Source organism: Erpetoichthys calabaricus, chromosome 10 (assembly GCF_900747795.2).
Source record: "Erpetoichthys calabaricus chromosome 10, fErpCal1.3, whole genome shotgun sequence".
Classification (NCBI taxonomy): Eukaryota; Metazoa; Chordata; class Cladistia; order Polypteriformes; family Polypteridae; genus Erpetoichthys; species Erpetoichthys calabaricus.
Window position 1 is genome coordinate 159,493,045 of NC_041403.2, and position 15,163 is coordinate 159,508,207.

The following is a 15,163-nucleotide window of genomic DNA, read 5'->3' on the forward strand; positions in this document are numbered from 1 at the left end:
AGAAGAGCATCTCCGAACGCACAACACATCAAGCCTTGAAGCAGATGGGCTACAGCAGTAGGAGACCACACCGAGTGCCACTTCTGTCCGCTAATAACAGGCAAATGAAGCTACAATTCACACGGATTTGCCAAATGTGTACAATACAAGACTGGAAAAATGTTGCCTGGTCTGAGGAGACTTGATATTTCTGCTGAAACATTCAGATGGTAGGGTCTGAATTTGGCGTCAACAACATGAAAGCATGGATCCATCCTGCCTTGTATCAGCGGTTCAGGCTGGTGGTGTGATGTTGTGTGGTAATATTTTCTTGGCACACTTTGGTCCCCTTAGTACCAACTAATCATTGTTTAAATACCACAGCCTAACTGAGTATTGTTGTTGACCATGTCCGTCCCTTTATAACACACATGTCGAACTCCAGGGCTGGAGGGACACAGTGGCTGCAGGTTTTCATTCTAACCCTTTTCGTAATCAGTGACCAATTTTCACTGATAATTAACTTCTTTTCCCTTCATTTTAGTAGCCAAACAGAAATGAGACATGAAATGAGCCAACAGGTGACCAGTTAAACTGGGGATTCAAACTCCAACCAATTTCAATCCAACCAGTTTCTTAATGAGAAACTTGATTCTTGCTGTTAGTTAAACCTGTTATTTAATTCCATGGCTTGTTGCTGCTTTCATTCTGCCACAGCAGACATTTCCGAAAATTGTTGATTTTCTGTTTTACTGTGACCGTCACCTTTCTTTATTTTTCAGATATTTGTGTGATGGGCACAGGTGAGTGGGTCATGTGGTAGCTTGTTTTGTGTGTGTCATTATTGTTTGGCTGCTAATTAAGGAAAAAAAACAGCTAAGGCAGGGGTGGCAAACTCCAGTCCTGGAGTGCCGCAGTGGCTGCAGGTTTTCATTCTAACGCCTTTTCCTAATCAGTGACCAGTTTTCACTGCTAATTAACTTCTTTTTCCCTTCATTTTAATAGCCCTGTTTTTAAGGATTCAGTGCTCTGAATTAATTACCTTTCTTCATTAAATGACAGCCAAACAGAAATGAAATGTGAAACAAGTCAACAGTTGACCAGCTAAATTAGGGCTTCAAACTCCAACTAATTTACTCCAACCAGTTTCCTTAATGAGAAGCCAATTCTTGCTGTTAATTAAACCCGTTATTTAATTCTGTGGCTTTTTGCTGCTCTCATTCTGACACAGCAGACATTTCCATAACTGTTGATTTTCTGTTTTTTTCTAAGCACATTGTCAAAATGTTTTGGGGACCTGAGAGATCAACCTTACTGAGACCTTCACCTTTCTTTATTTTCAGATACTGTGTGATGGGCATGGGTGAGCTGGTCATGTGGCACCTTGTTTTGTGTCTCATTATTGTTTGGCAGCTAATTAAAGAAAAAGAAACAACTAAGGGGCCTGAATCAAGTTAAATAAAATTAAGGTAAAAGAAGTTAATTAGCAGTAAAAAACTAATGAAGAAGATAGTTAGAATAAAAACCTGCAGCCATTGCAGCACTCCAGGACTGGAGTTGCCACCCCGGAACTAAGGGGTCTGAGTCACATCAATTAAAACTAGGCAAAAGAAGTTAATTAGCAGCAAAAACTGATCACTAATTAAGGAGATGGTTAGAATATAAACCTGCAGCCACTGTGGCACTCCAACTGGAGTTCTGACAATCCTGCTTTATGACCACAGTGTACTCATCTTCTGATGGCTACTTCCAGCAGAATAATATGTCATGACACAAAGCTCAGATCATCTCAGACTGGTTTCTTGAACATGATAAATGAGTTCACTGTACGGAAATGGTGTCCACAGTCACCAGATCTCAATCCAATAGAGCACCTTTGGGATGTGGTGGATAGGAGATTCTCATCATGGATGTGCGGCCGACAAATCTGCAGCAACTGTGTAATACTATCATGTCAACATGGACCAAAATCCCTGAAGAATGTTTCCAGCACCTTGTTGAATCAACGCCACAAAGAATTACGGAAGTTCTAAAGACAAAATGGGTCCAACCCAGAACTAGCAAGGGTGTACCTAATAAAGTGACCCGTGAGTGTATGTGCCCCATGTCTGTTTTGCTGTGATTTTTACATCAAGCAGGATTGGTATAGTGTAATGCAAATGCTAGATGACAAACTTAGCTGAGAGAACACAGTGCCACTCAGCTGTTTCCAGCTTTCCCACTTATGCATATGACTGCTGTCACTTCTAGGGATGGGAGGGGCTCACAAAAGCCGCAGTACTGACCAATAGGGTGGATGGACGAGGATGAAGAAGGAGAAAAAAAAACACAATATGATAGTGGCGCAGAGAGTGAGCAGGAGGAAAGTTCAGTGAAGTTCAACTAAGTTGCGGTTAGCAAATGCACTATAAAGCTCGAGTCCGTGTACCAAATGCTGTGGCTGTGAGCGTATGTGTTGCAAAGAGGTTACAAAAGTATATTTTACAATGACAATAAAACAACATTTAAAATGTTCATTCATTGCATGGGTCACATAAATCTGTTACCTGTAATTGTCAGCTACATGATTCAAAACAATACAATACACAATACAGTTTATTTTCTGTATAGCCCAAAATCACACAGGAAGTGCCGCAATGGGCTTTAACAGGCCCTGCCTCTTGACAGCCCCCCAGCCTTGACTCTCTAAGAAGACAAGGAAAAACTCCCAAAAAAACCTAGTAGGGAAAAATGGAAGGAAACCTTGGGAAAGGCTGTTCAAAGAGAGACCCCTTTCCAGGTAGGTTGGGCGTGCAGTGGGTGTCAAAAGAAGGGGGTCAATACAATACAATACACAGAACAGAACAAATGCTAGAACTTTATTATTTGGCTATGGATTTTGAGGTAATAATTCTTTACATTTATATAGTGCTTTTTATAGTGAGTGAGGAGACTTTTCAACCACCACTAATGAGTAGCATCCACCTGGATGATGCAACAGCGGCCATTTTTTGCACCAGAACGCTCACCACAAATTGGCAATTATGTGGTGAAGAGGTGAGAGAAAGAGAGAAGACAATTAAAGACAGAGGATGGTTTATAGGGTCCAGAATGACTAGGCAATTAGAGGGCAATTTAGCCCAGGGATCTTTTATAACTACAGAGGGTCAGGCCCTCGGTTTTATGTCTCATCCGAAAGGACGGCACCATATTTACAGCACAGTGGCCTTGTCACTGCATTGGGATCCACATTCAGACCACAGGATAAATGCCCTCTGCTGGCCTCACCATCACCAACCCAAGCTTTTCCCTAGATGGTCTCCCATCCATATACTGGCCAGGCCCAAACACGCTTAGCTTCAGGTGAGTGACCACTTCTGAAATGCATGTGGTATGGCTGTGGGCAGAGGCTTCTGCCTACTCTGAACATGAATCTGATTAGGTGGGTTTGAAAATGAATGGATGGATAAATGAAAAAACAAACTGCAAGATGGTTGGGTAGTGATTAGTATTGATACTGGCTCAGTGAAACAGATACAGTCACAACCTGTGTTTATGACATGTTCTCCCATTATTCACATGACTTCTATCTTCTATCTAGGCATTGCATACCACAACTCAAACATTTGCACACTTGTTTAATGATCATATACAAATTGGCCCTATATGAATGATGGAGTGAGTGGGTCTTGAGAAGGGATAGCACTTAATGTTGTAGGTATAGATTAGGGTCTGGGAGTTGTATCAAACTCTTTTGCGCCTCCGGATTACAGTTTTACTCGTGCTGATCGCCAAGGAAAGAGAGGTGGAGGGCTAGCGAACATTTACTCTAGCAGGTTAAAATGTAAAAATATCAGTTTTGGTAAGTTCAAGTCTTTTGAGTATCTCGCCATTGTTATTCAGGGAGATTCTCACGTTCTAGTATTATCCGTGTATAGACCTCCTAAATTCAACGCGTCTTTCTTTGAGGAATTCTCTGACTTGATGTCAATCTTAATTACGAACTATGACACACTCTTAATAGTCGGCGACTTTAATTTTCATGTAGATAATCAATGTGACCAAAAAGTAAAAGAATTTATGAACCTCATGGACTCTTTTGATTTGAGACAGCTCGTTAATCAGCCTACACATAAAGCAGGTCATACGTTAGACTTAGTAATTACTAAAGGACTAAAAGTTGATATAAAGCAGGTCATTGATACGGGTCTTTCAGACCATTTTCTTCTACTTTTTAATATAGAAATAATGATAGAAAACACTCATGAGAAGCATATTGTTAAAAACGCTTCTTTGACTCATCAGCAACTTTAAAACTTACAAACATTCTAACCAATCAGTCCGTTTATAGTGCCAACTATAATAGCGAGGAGAATGTAAATAGTAAGGTGGAAAGATTTAATACTAAAGTGAGGGCTGCTGTTGACATAGTTGCACCTGAAAAGACAGTTAAAAAATCTTCTAGCATTGTTATACCTTGGAAGACCCAAAGAGTGTCTGATTTAAAGAGAACATGCCGTAGAGCTGAGCGTAAATGGAGGAAGACTAAACTAACTATTGACTATGAAATATTAAAAGTTAAAATAACAGAATACAATAACACAGTCCGTCTTGAGAGGCGCTGCTATTTCTCTAAGATTATAAATAACAATGCTAGTAATCCCAGAGTCTTATTTTCGACAATTGATCATCTGTTAAACCCAGGTAACTCAAAGGAATGCCTCCTAAGTACTTCCAGTAAAACCTGTGAGGCTATCGCTGTATTTTTCAATCAAAAAATTAATGATATTAGAAATAACATAGTATATCTCCCCAACACTAAGGATCCCCCGAAACCCCAGTACTCCATAATAAATAAATTAGAGTCTTTCACTAGGATAGATTTACCTGATTTACATAAAATAATTTCTCAAATGAAACCATCCACCTGTGCCCTTGACCCAATACCAACAAATTTTTCAAAGAAGTATCGGGTGTGCTTATTGATAATGTTCTTGACATAGTAAATTCGTCATTAGATACGGGGGTCTTCCCAGACTGTCTTAAGACTGCGGTAATTAAACCCCTACTTAAGAAAAATAATCTCGACCCCTCTGCTCTTGAAAATTATAGACCCATCTCTAACCTGCCTTTCTTAAGTAAAATTCTAGAGAAGGCAGTCATTATGAAGTTAAATGAGCACCTCAATAAACATGCTATTCTTGATAAATTTCAGTCAGGTTTTAGAACAAATCACAGCACAGAAACTGCACTCGTTAAAGTAGTAAATGACTTGCGGGTAAATGCAGACAGAGGCCATTTATCTGTTCTCATCCTCTTAGATTTGAGTGCCGCATTTGACACTATTGATCATAATATTCTTAAGAATCGCCTTAGTCAATGGGTGGGCCTCTCTGGCAGTGTCTTAAAACTGGTTTGAATCCTACCTGGCAGGGAGAAAATTCTTTGTTAGTTGTGGTATTATAACTCAAAGACACATGATATTCTATATGGTGTTCCACAAGGCTCTATCCTGGGTCCGCTGCTCTTCTCAATCTACATGCTTCCATTAGGTCAGATTATCTCGGGACATAACGTGAGCTACCACAGCTATGCTGATGACACACCGCTGTATTTATCAATAGCACCTGATGACCCCAAATCTCTTGATTCGCTAACACAATGTCTAACCTGTATCTCAGAATGGATGAATAGTAACTTTCTCAAATTAAATAAAGAAAAAACCGAAATCTTAGTGATTGGCAATAATGGATACAATGAGGCTATTAGAAATAAACTGGATGCATTAGGATTAAAAGTCAAATCGGAGGTAAAAAGCTTAGGGGTAACGTTGATTGTAATCTGAATTTTAAATCGCATATTAATAAAATCACTAGGACAGCATTTTTTCACCTAAGGAACATAGCAAAAGTTAGACCTCTTATATCATCGAAAGATGCAGAGAAAATTAGTTCATGCGTTTGTCTTTAGTCGGCTAGATTACTGTAATGCACTCCTCTCAGGACTACCCCAAAAAAGACATCAATCGTTTGCAGTTAGTGCAGAATGCAGCTGCTAGAATCCTTACCAGGAAAAGAAAATCCGAACACATTTCTCCAGTTTTGATGTCACTACACTGGTTACCTGTGTCATTCAGAATTGACTTTAAAATTCTGCTTATGGTTTATAAAGCTTTTAAATAATCTCGCCCCGTCTTATATATCGGAATGTCTGACACCTTATATTCCAAATCGCAACCTCAGATCCTCAACTGAGTGTCTCCTTAGAATTCCAAGAGCAAAACTTAAAAGAAGTGGTGAGGCGGCCTTCTGCTGTTATGCACCTAAAATCTGGAATAGCCTGCCAGTAGGAATTCGCCAGGCTAATACAGTGGAGCACTTTAAAAAACTACTGAAAACACATTACTTTAACATGGCCTTCTCATAACTTCACTGTAATTTAATCCTGACACTCTGTATATCCAATTCATTATAATAACTATTCATTCAAAATTTGTACTAACCCCTACTCTCTTCTGTTTCCTTTTCCGGTGTCCTATTGGTGGTGGCTTGTGGCCACCACCATCTACCCAAAGCACCATGATGTTCCAACAATGATGGATGGATTAAAAGCCAGAAGTCTGTATAACCATCAGCATAAAGTGACTCCGTGAGAACCCTAACTACAAAGAGGACTATTTCATTTATGTTAGGTAGAATGCCCAAAGGGGACTGGGCGGTCTCGTGGCTGGAACCCCTACAGATTTTATTTTTTTCTCCAGCCTTCTGGAGTTTTTTTTTGTGTTTTTTTCTGTCCACCCTGGCCATCGGACCTTACTCCTTTTTATGTTAACTAAGGTTGTCTTATTTGAATTTCTTATTTGTCTTTTATACTTCTTTTCTTCATTATGTAAAGCACTTTGAGCCTACTTTTTGTATGAAAATGTGCTATATAAATAAATGTTGTTGTTGTTTTGTGGAGAAGGATGCAAAAATACACCTTCCATGCATCTACAGTCTATGCACTGTCAGGAATTATTGTTTGAATGCCTGAAGCTATAAATTTCAAACAAAACTTGAGGTGTATGTTAAACATTTGCACCATGCAGCCTTGCATGTTGTACAAATTTTTTACATGCCTGTCTTCACTCTATTCCCACTTAGAAAAGAGAGCTTGTGACAAAGTTACCAATGTACCTGGAGGGTAATTCATGCACCTCACACAACCTGTTCATCCTTCTTTCAGTGCCATTCATCAGTTTTCTAGATGGCTTGTCCTAGCAGTATTGGGCAAAAAGCAGTACCTTTATTTATATACAGACATGCTTGAGGCAAACCAAAGCCAGCATTTCAGAAGGATCTCATACCAACTGTCAATTATGTTCTAGTTTGGGGTTGCTTTGCTGCCTTAAGGCCTGGGCAGCTTGTAGTCCTCAAGTCATCAATGAATTCTACATCACATCAAAGTGTGGTGGAGGAGAATGCGAGGCCATCTGTCCAAAAGTTGAATTTAGGCTAGAAATGGATCTTTCAACACGATAATGATCCGAATCACCCTAGCAAATTCACCAATGAACGGCTCAAAAACAAGAAATGGAGGATTATGGAATGACCTAGTCAAAGCCATGATTTAAATCCCATTGAAATGTTGTGGGGGGATTTCAAACGGGAAGCATGTGCAAGAAAACCCACAAACGTCTTGCAACTGGAAGCATTCTGCATGGAGAAGAGGTCAACAATTTCACTAAGTTGATGTCAGAAACTGGTGGGCAGTTATGCAAAACGCCTACAAGATGTAATTTCTGTCATTTCAGATTCCGAGGCCAAGGGTGGAACTCCCCAGTAGACCATTACATCTGTTGATATTTTTGTTGAACAAATGATTGAAAAGGAAAATTTGTGATTTTTATTCTAGTATATCACCTTTATCTGTAGGCACTGTTTTACAAGAAGATCTACTCTTTGCCTACTCAAATATGTTGAAAAAGTCATCCGTTTCCATGAGGTGTACTTACTTTTTCACACCACTATAAACCTTTCCTTTGTTTTGTACCATGTGATGTTATGAGTGACAGTCTGCATTATTGGTCAAATGCTTCAGCATTGTTGAAATGTGCAAAATCTCTTTACGAGGGGTTGCATGTAGATGGCTCACACATCTCTTATAGGAATAAAAGGAAGAATTATCTCAGTTTTACCAATTTCCCCAAAATACAGAAACCTGACTACCCTGGACCCATATTGTTTCTACATGCAACTGCCCCACCTTTCATATTTTAGCTTTCTTCAACAGTCTTAGACCACTGCTGAAGGTCTCCCTTCATACTTAAACAATACTTACCTTGCTCTCCAGTTGTTTGACAGCTTTAGGTTTCTCAGTCGTCAGTCCTTTATCTTCTCCATGGACATCACCTGTCTGTATAAAGTCACTCCTTGTGATAAAGGACTCATTGCCCTCAGGCAGGTATTCAACAGACGTCCAGTCCAAGATCCTCCCACTAACAACTTCATCAGACTAGCAGAACTGGTTCTTACTCTCAATGCCTTCTCTTTCGATAACATTTTTTACCAGGTCACTGGAGTTTCATTGGGCACTAGAATGGGATCTACTGTAGTTATGCCAACATCTTTGCTGGCTGGGTGGAAGAGCATTTCTTTTCTTCCTACCTAGGCTTTGAATCGGACCTATACAAAAGATACATCTAAAATTTCTTTGGTGCCGCCTTTTGCTCCAAATGCCAGCTACAGGAATTGATTAATGATTATACTAGCTTCCATCCCATCCCACAGGTTTATGGTCAACATTTCTGCCACAGCTCTATCTATTTTTAGATATCAGTCTTTCTATCAGCTTTCCAGGACTTAAAACCTCTGTCTATTACAAGCCATCTGGCTCATGCAGTTACCTTCTCTACAGCCCCTTTCATAAATGGCATACTAAAAACTCTCAACCTCTTACACAGTTCCTTAGATTCCACCTCTTCTAAAGTGATGAGGTTGAATCCTGAAATGAAGCACTCCGAATGAGGAGTTTCTTCATTGATGGAGAATACCCTTCCCATATTTTAGACAGGGCCCTGAATCAAGCCAAGAACACACCTCGCCATAAAGAGGAACCTGTATCCCGCTGGTCCACCCATTCCACCCTAATACTTTATCTTTCCTACAGGTCATTAAAAAAACTGTAGACTGATCCTTCCACAGAATTGTTTTTTTCCTCTCCACCATTTGATCTCTTTCCATTGATCACCTAACCTAAATAAACCCCCTGTTAAATTCAATAGTAAACAACGGGCCTCTAAGTGTCGTAGATGAAATAGGGAGATGGCTAGCAAAGCACATTTGAGCCGTTAAAACCAAAGACCCTACAAAACCTATTGCAGAACACTTCAAATGTTATAATCTTAGTCATAACTGATCTTTCTGTTTGTATTCAAGCAACCAAAGATACTATTCAAAGAAAACACACAAGAATCTAAATGTATTCTCATTTTAAGGTCACATATTTTTCCAAGTTTTAAAGACCAACTAACTTTTTAATGTCTCCCTTCATCTTCTCTAATCGAAACCCTTTTGTATACGGCCTCTCACCTTATTCTTTCATTGTGTCTTAGCTTTGTTCCCTCCTATATGTTATTCTCTTAACCATACTACAGTCATGCTTCTTCTTTTTAGTTGCACACCTATTGGATGTTATACAGCCGCTAAAGTTATGTCCTTTCAGTGTGGAAATAACCTTTAACATTTTTTTTCCCATTAAAGGAGGCGTCGTCAGTAATGGAAAATCTACTGCAAATATGCACAATGAGACGATACCTTATGCAAGTTAGCGTTTTTAAACCTTTTTTTTTTAAATATATACCTAAAATATAACTCGTAAAAAGCAGGATTTAAATCCGAAATGGTCGGGAAACCCCGCACATCTGGACACACAGCTGTCGCTGGGGGCCACACTGACACCCTATGGGACTAATCTTCAATTAAAGGGATAGGCGGAGTTTAATGTAGGTCGCTGCGCCAGACAATCTGTTCACGGCCTAGTTTAGAAATAGAAAAATCACCACAGTCGCTGTATGGGGCCGAGATTTAACTTAAATGGCTGACTGGAAAGCGTGCACGTTCAGGTTCACCTAAGGGGACAAGTCAGCCTTCCTGTAAAAGGATTTTCATACGTTCGATTCCAATGAACGGAAAGTATCTGCAGTACAGTATTACTGTAGCGGCAGAAGTTCGGTTCGAATACCGTTGAACTTTTTTTCGCGCTTACCTGAGAGGTGGACGATTTATCATAAGCCTTTTAATATTTTGGACCACATTCCTTTTAATCTTTGGGATTTACTAACTTTTAATATTTGTTTCAAATTAACTAGACCCCCCCCCCTTGCTCAGCTTCTCACGTTTGTGCCCGACCGTACATGATGTGTCACTGTCCTCCGTGATTGACATTTACATAACCAATCCTAAAGTCACATACAGTCGTAGCCACGCCCACACACGGTTATGATTGGTCAAAGTTTTAAATAACACACAGACCACGTCCCTCCTCTTTTCCCAGCCCTCTCCTCACCCTCTTTCCTCCCCTTTAAGTGGTTTGCGCTTGATTTCGGCTTGGTTTTTAAAGGCAGTGTCGCTTTTTTTTTTAATCTCGTCAGACTTTGCCTCCTAGGTTACCAAATCCTTCTGCGGACGTGATGGGGGAGATAACCGGTTATCGCTGGCTGTTTATTGGGTGAATTGTTGAAACAGGACAGACCCTCGAAGAGTCTGAGGAACGAAGGCCTCGGAGCCAGGGGGCCCTGCACTGTGTGTAATCCAGAAAGCTACGCTTTGGTCAGGCCATAGCGCCTAACAAAGATCGAGGATTCATCAGGGGGGGCCCCTTTTCCGTCTTCAGATTTACCTTCGATATACGGAGAAAATGCCGACTAACTTGAAGTTGGTTTAACGCAAGAAGTTTGTGACTGTTTTTTTTTTTCGTGAATGTTAAAAGGTTATACTGTTAAAGTTTAAAGGGCCATGTTTTAGTCGATTCGCCTTCGAGATATGATTTCTTTAAAATGGTTAGCCTATCAAGTACAGGAACCGCAAAACCGAGAATATTCCAAAGACTTTTAAAGTGATTAAATATTTAAAGAACGGGCAGGCCGCAACTCTCAGTTGAATGTTGAAAAGCCAAATGGCCGATTTGCGTGTCTGTAAATACGCATGTTTTAAAAACACTCTAAGCAATAATAAGCAAGGAAGAGTACAGTATATACCAAAGCAACTTTAAAAAAAAAAAATATTCAGCGAGAGTATATACACAACGCGTTTTAGAAACGTTGCTTCTATTGAGTTAATGATTTACTGTAAATGACAGATGATTTTATAGTTTGAGTTTCTGTTAATAAGATAAAAAGTGCTAGATGTTTATATGTGATATTAAGCACAAGGGAAAGGTAATTATTAAGCCGAGTAGATCAGATAACGAATTCCGTTTTTGCAAAGGTTGAATTTATTATTACTGTGTTAACAATTAAAGAAAACGAGAAAGAGCAAGTTGTTAGGCAAGCCTTGAACGTATGACTGCTTTACACACAAACGACGTATGAATCGGTATGGTGAAAGGGAAGTTCACGTTTTTGTGCTTTTATTAATATTCCTAAACGTTTTCCATTTTTTTTTTTTAAACTTCTAGCGACTTGCTAGCCAGGTCTCCGCCTTGTTTAAGCGAAAGGAGAGCGTTGACTTATTTTTTACATTAATAAGGTATTTTGAGCATAGTTTTCAGTTGTCTAGCGAGGAGTGTTTAAAGGATTGTCGTGTGCTGAAATTTTAATAGACTCACTTTCCTTATATATACATTTATTATTATTATATATATTTTTTTACGGTGTTCCATTATTTCTAAGCTGAGTTTATTACTGCGTATCTGTCATTGACTAGACATCCTTGTAAATAGTATAGATAGCAACCGGGCGATTACAGGATTACCTTAAATATTTTTTCTCTCGTCTTTGGTAAATGAAATGAGATTACATTTTTTATTCGCCTGAATGTCTTAGAAATTGCATGCACAAGCTGTGCCTCTGCTCGTGAATGAGTTGAAGTTTAGAAGAGTTAAAATTGGGCCCCTCTGTAAGATGTTCAGCTACTTTTATAAGTTAGAAAAGATTTTTTTTTAAGGATATTTTTTAGTTTCTATGTCTTTGCTTTTTTTTTTTTGGACTTGGAAATAGCTGTTAAGTGATGGAAGGAATTGGAACCACATGGATTATAATAAACATTTAGATTCTGAAGACGTGCTTTGGAGTTCAAGAAGCCAGCATTTCTTGGCCTTGTTATCATCCTCGAACCTGGGTTTACTGACACTGAACCTGGATGCACACGCTCGCTTACCTGGAGGGGTGTTGTCTTAAACTGGCATCACATCAGTTCAAGTACGTATGATGGGTTTCAATTTTACACTTTGAAGATTCTTTCATAGCTGATTCGAGTTCAATTTTTAATTTGATTTCAGTCATTTCCGAATATCTGTCTGCATTTTATTTTTTGTATTTTTATTAGTCTTGTTGCCTTATGCATTGTTCAGTTTAATTAACCATACAATCAGTCAACATTACATCACTAATCATGGTTCTAGCCGCCTCCTCCTTTTAAATGTACAGTTGGGCTTAGGTACTTTGTCAGTAAAGGACTTATGGGTAAGCATAACTTTTCTTTATTATAAGAACATGTGAAATTTGACAAATGAAAGGAGACCACTCAGTCCATCATGCTTGCTTGTTTAGCTATTCGTTAAACTGCCCCAGTATCTCTTCCAGTTACTTCTTAAAGGCAGCCAAGGCTTCTCCTTCAGCTACATGTCAAGGTAGTTTGTGTCAGATTCCCACAACTGTTTGCATAAAGAAGTGCATCCTGGCTTCAGTCATAAATGCACTTTCCAAGTAATACAATATTTAGTTACTCGTTCTAGCTCTTGAACTTACAAACTAAGTGAGAGTCTAATTTTGTAAACATTTTCAGAATTTGTACTATTCTCTGTGTGTGTGTGTGTGTTTGTATTTGTTTCTCCTTTCTCCAGGCAGCTCAGACTTTCTCACACATTTTAAGTGATATTCATACCTTTGCTGTCCAGGGAAAAAGATCCAGTTTTCAGCTTTTGAGGAGGCATTTGGTTATCTTCCAGTGTTTCCAAAGTATCATTTTGGTGGTGTTTTGAACTTATGACTCACTCCTGATTATGCCATGACTCCATGGGACATTGCAAGTTTGTGTTAATAAGGCCATTGTATGGTCATCAGAAACAAAATTCAACAAGTACTGGGGAAGTCTCAAGCATTTCGCTAAGTGTGCCTCTTGTTTCTGTTTATGCCAGATTCTCAATTGGATGCCATTCTGTTCTAAATTATTTTAACATACGTCATGTTTCAAATTTGACTTCCACTTGAACATAATAGCTATGATCAATTGAACTTACTAATAAGGTACTTTATACTCTAATGCGTTAAATACATTTTTCATTTTCTGCTTCATGTTAACTCCCCAGTTAGGACTGCAACCCTTCATGTCTTCATTAAATTACAAGGTAGCCAGTCTGACCATTTGCACAAGTTTGTTCTTTATGAGGTAGCTAATAAAATCCTGTTTAGAAGTAAATGAAAAGGTGAGGACTGAGGGGTTCTAATATACTTTCAAAATTAAAGTGAAGCAAACTAATTGATACTGCAGGAACAAAATAGCTTATCCCAACAAGCACAGAGCACAAGGCAGGGACAATACCTGGACAGGGTGCTTAGTCTGCTGGGAGTAATGAGCCTTTGATTAAGAAAACAATATTAGCTTCCAAAAGACAAGAGATTTGGAGCAAATTATGTTATTGCTGGTTGCTTCCAAAACTGGAGAAAACAAGCACTTCTGTAAAGTCTACTCCAGTTATGGCTCACCTAGACAAGTTATAAGCTCTTTGTTGTCCGCTATCATGGGTGTTAGTTTTGCTGTGTTTTAATGTGGTCCTCCGTGTTAAACTTTAAATGTAATTAGAACTCTTTATTAGTGTTTCTGTGTGAAAATTAGGCAACCACGTATTCCAGTTATACATTTTGTTGTACCATACTCGTTTCAATCTCTTACACTGTTTTGCTTAGATTTCTTTTTTTATGATGTAGTCCTTGTGAGTTTTATGCTGTAAAACAGCAGCCAATGTACAATGAGACAAAAATGACAGTGGCCTCTCTAACTTTGTGTAATTTGCACTTGTCTGTTAGAAAGTTAAATATTTAAAAGTTGGAGGAGTGAAGGGACCTGCATCACTGTGGTTTTGTTTTTTTTGTTTTCTGAAGAGTAAAATATATTCACTGCTTAGGTGAATCAGAAGTTTGAAGTAAGGCTTACAATTAATTAAATGTAGTCTTTCTGTTGAAATTGGAACTGACTTTTAATTAAAAAAAATTGCTGGCATGAAACCCAGCAGTCAGTGTCTATTCACAAAATGAGATTGGGTTTTTTTTCTCCTTAGTTCAATTGAATGTTTATGTATGTTTTGCTACCTTCATCTTCTACTTTTGGCAGGATTCTGGTGAAAGTTTATTATTGGACCTGGTAATACATTTTAGATTTCATATTCTTTCATGGTAGTTCGTGTCATCATCACAAATATGGAATACATTTTGGCAAAGTTACTAGAAGTAAATATGTCTGTTTTCCCATTTGCAATGGGTAAATAAATGCAAGAAGTTTCAATGATGAGCAAGGAATGTACATTTTATAATTGATAATTTTATTGCAATTTGTCCAAAAGAGAACTGATTGGTCTTTTTTACTGTATATTACCTGTTTTAATATTTTCTTGTAAAGGTGTAAATGGCAGTAGCAAGACTGAAATGCCATTGTAAAGTGGTTTTCACCCCAGAAAACTGCTTAAAATATTTTTTAGGTACATGTGGATGCTGTTATTATGATAAAAGTAGAAACACATTTTAATTTACGTTTAAAGAATGTTGTATGCATTCTTGATCGCGTTTTATCAGATAGGTTAAAACACCATGGTAACCTAGGCTGCAAGGCAGGTACCAGTCCATTGCAGAGCCCAGTCATGCACACATTGATAAATGCATTGGGCCAGTTTAAAATCATATCTGTCAGGCCAATATGCAACTGTAAGATATGAAAGGGAAAGTACATTCAAGTTGTGACCAGGCATGAGACTCTAACCCAGGAAGGTGGTCTAAGTAGCACTAACCACAGTA

At 38.6% G+C, this 15,163-nt stretch overlaps 1 protein-coding gene across 4 annotated transcripts in view; it reads left to right on the top strand.

Moving 5' to 3' along the window:
* The first annotated feature begins 10,495 nt into the window (after positions 1 to 10,495).
* The window catches only part of zdhhc5a (zinc finger DHHC-type palmitoyltransferase 5a), a 62,420-nt gene continuing 57,752 nt past the window's right edge, over positions 10,496 to 15,163 (top strand). For all 4 annotated transcript variants that reach the window (XM_028812247.2, XM_051932552.1, XM_051932550.1 and 1 more), the window contains exon 1: positions 10,496 to 12,355. The gene's annotated coding sequence lies outside the window, so the exon portion shown is untranslated. The remainder of the gene's footprint in view (positions 12,356 to 15,163) is intronic.